This window comes from Magnolia sinica, chromosome 15 (genome assembly GCF_029962835.1).
Source record: "Magnolia sinica isolate HGM2019 chromosome 15, MsV1, whole genome shotgun sequence".
Classification (NCBI taxonomy): Eukaryota; Viridiplantae; Streptophyta; class Magnoliopsida; order Magnoliales; family Magnoliaceae; genus Magnolia; species Magnolia sinica.
The window spans coordinates 8,259,893-8,271,270 of record NC_080587.1 but is presented as its reverse complement, the minus strand read 5'-3'; the positions used below and the strand labels follow the sequence as shown (position 1 = coordinate 8,271,270).

The 11,378-nt window shown below is 37.7% G+C and overlaps 1 pseudogene; it reads right to left on the bottom strand.

The window, feature by feature from the left end:
• Positions 1-780: 780 nt before the first annotated feature.
• On the bottom strand, positions 781-11,146 carry LOC131226797 (histone H3-like centromeric protein CENH3; annotated as a pseudogene).
• Between the last annotated feature and the right edge of the window lie 232 nt (positions 11,147-11,378).

Genomic DNA, 11,378 nt, shown 5'->3' with positions numbered 1-11,378 from the left:
ATCTCTGGTGGACCACACCAAAGGAAGCTACAGTGATAATGAAACCCACCATTGAAAGCTTTCTAAGAGCCACCGTGATGGTTTTTTACTATTTCAACTTGGGCAAGTTGGGTTGAGGGTCGACCCAAGCACAACCCAACATCAAGAGGAGCCAACCTACAATTTGACGGCTAACCTTATTAGAATTCCAACACAAGGTGACCAACCCTAACCTAACATGACCAATTACATGTGATTACTCCCAACCCAACCAAAACCGACCCAAACTTAGTCAACAAAAATTCAAATTTGGTTGGCATTTTTCAACCTGAACCCAACCCAAGGACCTTGACGATTCAGCCCATACTCAGGTTGGGCCGGTTGGGTTCAGGTTGTCCCGTACCCAAGTTGCAGCCCTAGTATCAATGCATCAGGCTAGGGCTAGGCCAGGCTCTGATCACCTAAGCCCTAGCCCTAATCAAGCTAAAAAGGCATTGGTCATGGTCTTGGCCTCATTGGGTCGTGCCATCCCATAAAAGTGGGAGTCCCATATGGGTGCATGATCCTATTAGTCCCTCAGGTGGCTCCCATAGTGTAGATACCTTGTCGAATAATCATGCCTATTCACAAATTTGGTAGGCTGCCCATAGCTTACAAAATAAATGGATGGCTAAGACAATTGATTAAGTTTTCCTAGCTGTCCATTTGTTTCTAACATTGAGTTTTCCTTAGCTGTCCATTTGCATCTAACATTGAGGCACACCTTTTGAGTGGGCAAGCCTAGCTTTTAGGCCAAGGCATCTACATGGCCAGACCCTCAAGACGGGGCAAATTGGATCTCACACTTGTCTCCAACACAGACAGGAACTCTCTCAGGCTAATTTTACCAAGCCAGTCACCCCAGGCTGCAGTTTTAGTGAGCCAAACTATCACATTCACTATCACATATGAGGCCTCAATGTTGAAATGCATTGTCTACCATTAAGGCACGGGCTCTAACTGTAGACATGGTTCTTAACAATGCATATAATGTGTGGAGATCTAAGCACGATTTCATGCATGTAAGAAGTTCAATTTGAATCAACAGAAAGATAAATGGATCATTTTTAAGAAATCAAACTTACTAAGCGTAACACGTTTTGCATGGAAAACACAAATCATTCCGTCTTCAAACAAATGGACCAAATAATCTTCAGCTGCCTGCAGAAATATCACCTACTCAGATGAAGTAATGCACATATCTATGAAACGTCAAATTCAAGAACAAATCATGGCACAAAGTGGACAAAATGATCTTAAGCCCCACAGAAAATGGAAATATCATCCCCTTGGATGCACAAGAGCTCATATCTTATCGAAGTTCAAATTTCAACCGGTAATAGTGGCGGAGGAATTGTATGATCCTCGATGCAAGAATATGCATCGCATCCTCGAGTCTTCAGTTTGTATTAATGGAACCGCTGGTTCAGTCACTTCAATGGTCAGCCCATAATGATTTGATGAGCACCATTTTGGATGAACCATACCCCAAAATTCTTCCAAAGCAATAGAGTTAAGCAACTCAAACCTTTGGCTGCCTTTTCAATGGGTTGTGGAATGTTGGCATCTAACTAGTTACAATCAACAATACTGGAGTTGGGTCATCCTACGAAGAAGAATTTAGGGGCATGGTCCATCCACTGTGGGGCCTATCGGACCTACAGTTTGGATCAATGATGTAAAAATAGAACACCTAAGGGATACCATGCATATCATTGGACCATGTAATTCCTCATAGCAACAATGTATTGCTAAATGCATTCAATACAATTAGGATGAATTTTGATTTCATAAACCAAAATATTGGATTTAGTGAGAAGTATATGTTGTAAGCAGTAAAAAACATAGAGATCATTGAAGGCAAGGAATTGAGACAAACTTCTCTAGACAAAGGCATATCAAGTTTTGCATTGCCCGCCATTTCAAAGATCTCAATCAGTCAATACATTGTACACGTGACACACATAGGGGATCCAAGCAGTCTAAACCATTGGCACCATTGGAAGCAACATAGCCAAATAATCAATCAAACTGATGACCACAACCAATTGGATGGGACTAAGCACATTCAAAAGAGAGCAGTTTTGTGGCTTCCATCGAATGCAGGGTGTCCCATATCCATTACAATACGGGCGTATCGGCCGATACGTATCGGTAAGGGTCGTGGCCGTTACGCAATACGGGGCCGTAAAGGTCAAAAAACCGCCTTTTTTTTTTGCTTTTTAAGGTCCATTTTTTCACTTTTTTTGAAACTTCTTTTCTCTAAACTCTTCCTAAATCATTTTATTGTTATTTTCTACCACTCTTAACTTGATATTACAAATAAAAACAACTTATATTAAGATTTTTCTTGATTCGAAGCTCTGTGAGCCATTTTCCAGAAATTCCTCAAAAATAGGTATTTATACTTTTTATTCAATGTTTTGTTGTTTTAATGGGAGAATATGATGTGTTAGTCATAATAGAAGATATTAATGTCCATTTTATAGATTGTTGTTATCATTTTATAATTTTTTTTCTATTTACGCACTATTTTCGGCCCTTTTTTAAAAAAAATTCAACAAATTATTTTTTATTGAATATTTTAATGTTTTAATGGTAGAATATGATGTGTTAATCATAGTAGAACATGTTAATGTTCATTTTACAAATTGTTATTGTCATTTTATATTTTTTTATGAATTATGAAAAATAATTGCAAACACCTACACATGTAAGATATTTTTATATTGCATTCATTCTAATATATCTATCATTGATAGTAGATAGTTAGAAAATTAAATATATGAGTTTTGCAGTCAAATCTAGGTTGTCTAGTTCATAAATTCATCAGACAGTCTGATACAACTTCTCACCAAAGAGTAGACCATTACACTACCATAAACACGTTCCAATTTATAAATGAATGCATATTTAGAATGCTTAGAATATTCTGAATTTAATCCATATTTTTTCTCTTTTTTTTGGCAAAAAAATAAATAAATTTGCACCATTACGGGCCGTTACGCCCTCGTATCGCCGTTACGCCTCCGAATCCATATCGGTATCGGAGGGCACCGTTACGCCAACCGATACCGATATGGGATACCTTGATCGAAGGAGAAGATTATAACAACTGATTAGTGAAGAGGGGGATTTCTTCGACAATTCATTACAGATTCCAGGAATAATCATGGCTAAGCGTGTTTGACGTGACATGTACCCAAACACATTCCACTCTTTTGCATAATCCATAAATAGTTGTGCCATCCTATCGGAAATGAGAGTTTTTATAATGAGGGAGTTTGTTCCAATAGTTCAGGAAATTTTGAAGGAGCTAAATGTAAGAGTCTTCGTTCCCATTAATGCTCCAACAAGGGAAGTTAAAGGGCTCTCCTTCATGACTATTCTGAAGTATTATCAAGAAGTTGGCTAGTTGCAAACCGAATGTAGGCTAGCAAGATCTACTGTCACCCCAACAAGCCATTCAATTTGTTGAGAAACTCCCACGAGTAGTTTCAAATTAGGCTACATGATGGCGTCCAAGTACAGGAGTAACTTTTGAGCCAACATCAATTTATGAAAGATATGGACAGAAGGTGATTCTCTCCTCACCATTCCTTGACTAGAGGAATGTTCCCCTCCCTAGCATCTTAACCTTAAGGAAGCAGATTTCATCTCATGAAGATAGACATTGGGTAGATTTCTCATATTCACCTTGAAGCAACTATCTTAGCATTTGTTTGGCACATTTGGGAGCTAGATACGACAATCTCATGTATTAGGATCATAGTTCTAAAGCTGTTGTGGCTTGACTAGCAACACGGTCAACTCAACTAGACAAGGTTTCATGATCATAAGCCTTACTCCATTGAAACCGTTGACACGAAGTGACTTAAACCAAGTCACTTGGTTCAAAGCAAATCTTGGTTAACCATTTTGTGGGTTTTTTTATTTCTTATAAAGATGTAAAAGATTGAACTCGGAATTGAATCTTCATGTTAACTCAACCCACATAAACAGATTCGAGTCAAGTCTTCAGTTATAGAAATTAAAACTATGATGGCAATCATATACCAAACACTTGATGTGTGTGTTTGTGTTTCCCTTCTCTACTAAGGCTCCCCTTTGTAGGTTTTCTTCTTTATATTTCTCACTTGTACATAAAAGAATAATAATGATATTGTAACTAATTGGTATCCTTATTGTGCAAATAGGAGATCTGATCTAGAAAGAGTATATAAACCTTTTCAATATAAATATATTTGTATCTCTTGTATTTCTTATCTTTGGTTTTGCTAACACAGTATTAGGGTGAGTTGAATCCTGTTTGACTTTGTTCATTTTGCTTGTTTATCTTATTATGGTTTCATCTGACATATGCTTTGCGCATTACACTCTACTGGCTTTGACATCAAAAATTACAAACTAAATCTATTTTGGGATCAAATCCTTTCCCATCAGAAGACTACAATTGTGTTTATTTTGTATTTTCTTTACTTGCATTTAGTTTCTCAAACCCACCATCCACTATTGATTTAACCTTGCTTTATTCACCGCTTACCAAGTTTTTGACATGTGTCTATGTGAGAGTTGCACCTTGGAAAACCAATGCGAATCTTATCCATTGATTGCATATTGATGATCTTGACCCTAGATCATGATAATCATGAGTCCTCGATGGATAGATTGCAATGCAATAGTTAATGTGAAAGTATCTTAAACATATGTGAACATAGGTTAATGGAGAAGGATTTCATTGGTTGTCCTTGGGAACTTGAGATTGGACACCACAATCACTAACTAAGGGAGAGTTGTCGGCCATGGATCTTGGTACTCTATTGTGCCAGGACCACCTAGCAAGTTGCTAGACAAACCAATGGTTATTAGCATTATTATGTGGTCATCTTGTGCGAGGGGACTGATGACAAGTCAAGAAAGTCTCCACCATCAAGCACAACGACATGTCGGTGTGTGCCTTGCCCAACCCCACATAGGAGTGTGAGTGTGCCATGGGAGTAGGCTCCTGCTTTTGGACCTATTGGACACTTGAAATGGTGGATTGAGTTCAAGTCTCTAGACTAAGATGCTTGTCATACGTGGACTATGATCGACTTAAGGATGTACCGGATCTGATTAATCCATAGACTTAAGGGTGCGTGAAGAGTTCAAGATCTTGATTATAGGTACTTTGGCTCACTTGACGAGGTCATGTGGCCAACAAAAGACGGTGTAGCTTGGCGCATCCATAAATGTTCATTGAGGCTCACATGGTCCAACAAGGGATCCACTGATTTCCTAAGAAATTACTTATGTATTAGATCTTGGGGATCAAATGTTCATTAAGAGGTGTTCCATTGAGCTTAGCACTTAAAAGGTTTTAAAAGCTTTTACAAATGTTTTCGACCATTAAGCTTGTGTTTTAATCAATAAAAAGGTTATTATTGCACTTAATGATGATTTGATGGTTTAGATATGGTGTTCCGCCACTTGATCTGCAAGAAGATTGGTCATGATAGTGAAGGGATTGAGTAATATATAAGTACATAAGATAAGGTAGGATTACATGATTTAAATGTAGTAGGGCATGTGGAAACTTGTGGATGGTAAAATACCACAATTGGTGTCTCCCTAAAACCCTAACTCCTTATATATAGATCTCGTCCTAGAGGAAGAGTGAAAATGATAGAATCTCCCACATCGCCCCGGGGCATTAATGTATACCATTTGCTTCCCACTTCCTTCACATCACGCATCATGTGTGGGGTCCACTTGAGTGAAGTGCCCTACGTGTTTCCCTTGGCCCTACTACAAGGGTTGACTTGTGGCTCCCATACTGTCCTTTGTCTAGGATAAATCTGAAATAGATCTAATATGTTGGAGGATCAACAATGTCAAGTGATGGTTCATCGACAACATCGATCAAGGTAATCCTAATCGTAGGATTTATGTTTCTCATTCTTAGAAACTTGAGAATATCTTAACAATGATACATAGTGATGTAAAATCTAAAACAAGGTTTTTGAACATTGTCAAACTCCACTTTGTTTTGCTAAACAACACTAACCACCCAACAACATGCTCAACATAATGTATATTTTGATATTAGAATGTAGATTTTGGCTTCCTTGATGTGTTAGAGTACACAGTCATTGGTGTGCATACATAACAATGTATTTGACTGTGGGAGCACACATATTCAGTTATCCTATGGTGCACCATATCCTTGAAGGTAATGGTGCATCATTTAAATTCAATTTACATTTATTTTAAGCTTATCTCTTATAACAAGTGGTTGGGAGAGAGAGGAAAAAAATATTTTCTTCCCCCTCTCTTCTTCATCTCCACATCTTACACAATGTACTCTTGAATTTAACATGTGATCAGAATCATGATAGCTTTCTTGTTTATAATCTCTCTTATTTTGTTCTTTCCCCATTTTCCATTCTTACAATTTGTCATGAAGTTTTGAAGGGCTGTTACTAGCATATTTGTCAGGAAATAAAAAGGGCCTCATCATATGCCGACAACTGTCAAAAGTGTTGACTGATTGTCATCCAACCATCAGAAATGATGTTGGATCATCATACAGCCACCATAGGCGTTGAAAAATCATAATGCAGCCGCTAGAGATGCTATCAGGACATTCTATGGCCATAAAAAATGCTATCAAAACATTCTAAATCCCCCAGATGTGTGGTCGCACAATACAACAGCCACCAGAAGAGTGGTAAGTTCTTTGCTAGCAACCAAAAATGCCTATGACTCACATCAGCCAACATAAGTGGCTACAATTCAAATCCCATGCAACACAATCGTTAGAAGTACAATTAGCTTATTCCGCAGTCTCCGAAATCTAACAAGCTTGACATGTAAGATATACATGCTCTAGAGTGTTAGAGTACACTGTTTGTGATGGGCATGTATTACAGTATATTTTGGGTGTGAGAGTACACATTCAGTTGTCCTATGGTGCACCACATCCTTGGAGATAATGGAGTGTCTTGCCGATTTGATTTCCATTTATTGTAAACTTACCTTTTATAACAAGTGGTATATGAAACCAGTGTCGCTTTAGGAATGCTTATTCATTCACTACATATTTGCCAAGGAGGTTTGGGGTCTTTTTCTCTAATTGTTCAGGTTACTATGGGCGTTCCCGAAGACGATAAAGGAATTTCTCATTGCTTGGCACAGCGGGAGGATAGAGAAAGAAGGGAAAAGGTTGTGGCGATTAAGTTTCTTAGTGAGTCTATGGGCTTAATGGGGGGAAAGAAACCATTGTCGCTTTAGGAACAAAATGAGTGGACCAGTGCAAGTGTTCAATAGGGCAATTCTTAATATGAAGGATTGGGTGGAAGCATAGATTTTTCAATCTTTTCTCTTATCCTTTGGGGGGTGTTTCACTGGGTGTAGTTGTATTTTTGTATATTTGCATGGCTTGGCTTCAGCCTTTTTATAATATATCTTCATCTCCACGTCTTCCACAATGTATTCTCTTGAGTTGAACTTGTAAGATTTTGATTACTACTTTCTTTTCTTTGTTTGTTAAGTCATTGTTTTCTATTATGGGATGTGGTTCATGTATTTACTACACAATGATGCACTTATTTCTACATATGTTATCCGTACCTCTCAAACATTTCTTCAAGAGGATTTTGGATGTGAGTGACATTCTTATAACTCAATGGTTCTCTAGTTCTCTAGTTCTATTAAACCCTATTGTTTTGAATAAGGTTGGTTTACTCTCACATAGAATAGTCGAGATTTGAAAAAGTGACCGAAGATTGCTATCTATATAGTGGAGTTTAGATTGTCTAAGTTAATACTGAGTTGACAAGGATGCAACACCTTGTATGCCCAAGAGATCTTATCTAGTAGTTCCCTAGCCTTTTCTCATTTCTAAAATAGAGAAATGCTTCAATTTTCTTAGAGCACTGTAAGTTATAGTGCTCCTAATTGCATTTAGTTGCATTGGGGCTTGTGGACTGTCGTATCCATTGATCTAGATTGTTCATTGGGTCCAACGAACATTCCTAGTCTACCATGCAAGAATCACACCAATCTAACAAATATTAACCACTCATTCAGTGCTCTCTAATTTGGACAGTCAAGATCATTTACATATAAATAGGTCCAAGCAACAATTTGATCCATCTATTTGTTAGAGATCATGATGGATTGTTTATCATTCTAAAGAATCCTTTTGTTAGGCAATCATAGTCACCCCATCCATGTCCTAGAAAAAGGAAGGGTATGGAATATAAGTCCAAATCAAGGATGGATTGGATCATCCAATCAGTGCATTTTTTGGTAGCTTGAGGAATATTTTCTGAACTTAATGCATAGTTCAGATCGATTGATTGAACTGTCTAACTAAAATCAGACAACTAGGAGCACTATAAGTTATAGTGCTCGGAGAGCATTTCTCCCTAAAATTCTCATCATTTGTCTTTCGTTTTAGTTTTGTTAAAACTTACAAAGGAAATCCCAAATCCAATATTAGTTTTTCATTAGTGAAGTTATGCTTCCAAATACACACTTTTTGCATCAATTTGAGATGGAGTTTCAAACATATCATTCATGTACCTCATCATATCAAGGGAGTTAGGGTAGTTCATTTATTACATTCTTTTTCTCCCAAGGTCAACATGTCAATGATTACGTTTATGTAGAGTATAGGAAGGTCATTTCTAATTCTCTTAGATGATGATTTATATTGAATGGAGTTTACAAGGCCCTATTCATAGAAATGAGACTCGACCAACCTCTTTTAAAAAAATCTAGTATTTTCTGTTTGCTTTTAACATAGACATTTGCTCCAAACAAAAGTTTACTACTCATCATTTAAGGCAAATGATGCAAAAATAAATAAATAAATGAATGAAGAATGTTGTAAAAATTTAAAACTACATTAGAGTATTTAGCATCAAGTTTTGTTGGAACAAGGTATTCCATAATGGCAACATGGCCGTAATGGCGATTATGCTTAATAAAAAATTATTAAAAAAATAAAAATAAAGACTATTTTGGCCCCATAAGGGGCCATTGTAGCCGTTACAGGACCGTTACAGGTCATTGCAAGACAATTCTGAGGTCAAATTCTCCATAACAGCCGTTACGACACCATAACGAGGGACGGTTACCACCATTACTAGGGATACCTTGAGTTGGAAGCATAACTACTTACCTTGAAACCACAAAGAAACTCAGGGCCGTAAGTTGAACAACAATCATTGAATAGCATTTCAACCAATGGAAAGGAAACATAGACTTCAAATAGTTTTTAGCTGCAAAAAACAACAATGACAGATTGGCCATCCATGCTCCTAACAATATTTTGTAGTTCCCATACCTCTTGGATTGCTACTAAAGCTCCAGCCATCCCAACGATTAACTCCCCTAGAATAGAAAGCAGTTAGGTCCCTTACCAAAAAAAAAAGAAAAAAAAGAAAGGACCATGAGACTAATACATGTGCGAATATTAAGACTCTTCAATATATGAAAATCCATATAAGATTCTTAAAAGCAAGGATCACCCAGCAATAGAAAGGAAAAATGCTCGAAAGTAAAAGCTCATTGAGAACATAGCATATTCCTAAATTTGCCTAGTATGTGTTCATATTATTACATTGTTGTTTAATCCCCACTATTCATAGAGAATAGCCGAAGACACTCGTTGATTTCAGGGGGCCTAAGTTGTATAAGCCAGCCATGTTGTAGCGGTTTGTGCACCTCTGAGCTCTAACCTTTTGCCGAGTTCTCAAGTTCTTTTAATATAAAATGTTCTTGTGCTTTGATATTTCTGACATGGAAAATGGTGTCAAAGAAGTTTAATTGTGTTTCACTATGATTTTGTTTTGATTTGGATTGAGGTTGACCAGATTAGTAACCAAACCTCGAGATAGAGAACAAAATCAAATCACAAGAGCACATCTATGAGCAAATGAGCAAGGGAGGCATCTACTTTCCTAAAAATTGGATTAGGAGACTACAAAGTTCTTGCAGACGAAACTTTCACCATTACATGGAATATACGTTGTAGGAAAACCTTTCTAACAGGGCAAGCCTTGCCCAATTACAACCTCCCAAGTAGGAATCTATTAATCGATTGGTCCAATCAACCAAACCTATGACTTTCAATTCACAACTTTTGAAGACTGTCATGGGACCTTTTGAAGCAATGTGAGTGTGAAAATCACCCTGTTTCTTTCATCTAAGCATTAAAAGAGCTTACAGCCCAAGAATCCCAAGTTCTATATTCAAGTAGGAAGTTAAGGCCAAAGCATCCTCACCCAAACTAAAACATAAATAATTCAAGCTAAGCATTGTTAAAGTCGAGTCCAAGTAGGAAGCTATAGCCAAAATAGCCAGACATACACGCCAAAACTAAAACAGCAATCATTCAAGCCAAGCATTGCAAGAGCCCATTTGGAACCTTGTATTGGTCAATACAAAATGGACCAATACATGCATTTTAAACTGGATTGGCGCAAAAAATTTGTTTGAACTGCAAGCATTGCCAATCCTGGATTGACCAATACAACAATCCAAATGGGCACTAAATGTACTGAATGCTCAAATAGTCAAATCCATCAATCTGAACTGCCCATTCAGTCCATCAATCTGATCAAACAATCATAACCATACAATCCAAACAAAAGCAATGGGTGAACAGACAGATACCCACGCATGAAATGAAAGCAGCTGGAGGTATCAACAGCTCACAGGACTTCTGATACTTCCGTATCTCCCGAGGAGCCACAGTCCCCGACCTGAACCTCTGGGGCTTCCGCGGCTTCCTCCCTGACGAAGGCCCTGCTCTTCCAAAACTGGTCCACAGTCAAAACTCAACAAAGACAAATAAAAATTAAAATAATTATTATTATTAAAAAAACACACACACCTGCCTATGCATTTGCAGGTACCTCATCCCGCCCACTCGCTTGACTTTCCTGTTTTATTCTAATTCTTTTTCAGAAACTTCGAGAATAAAACAAATCAACATGAGAAAAATAAAATAAAAAGAGGATCGGAAATAGCGTTACAAATGGACCCAGCTGTTGAAGCCCAAATGGGGGCTGGCAATTAGGACAGGCAGTCCAGTCTGAGCTCGGCTGCCTGACATGGCAGGTAGAAGCCCAGGCATGTCTCAATCAAAGCTGGCTCAGCCCAAAAATTGATAAAATTCCTTATCTCTTTGGACTTTTCTAATCTATTCATTTATCAAGTCAACTCCACATGGGTAAAGATAGATAACTGTCTAAGAATCAAAATGGCATATTTATAAGGTCAAGTGCAAATAGACTCAGGTCAGTCGGGATAAAATGACCTATGGCTAAGCCCCGACCTAAAAATAGATCTGGCCATGCATGCAAAGC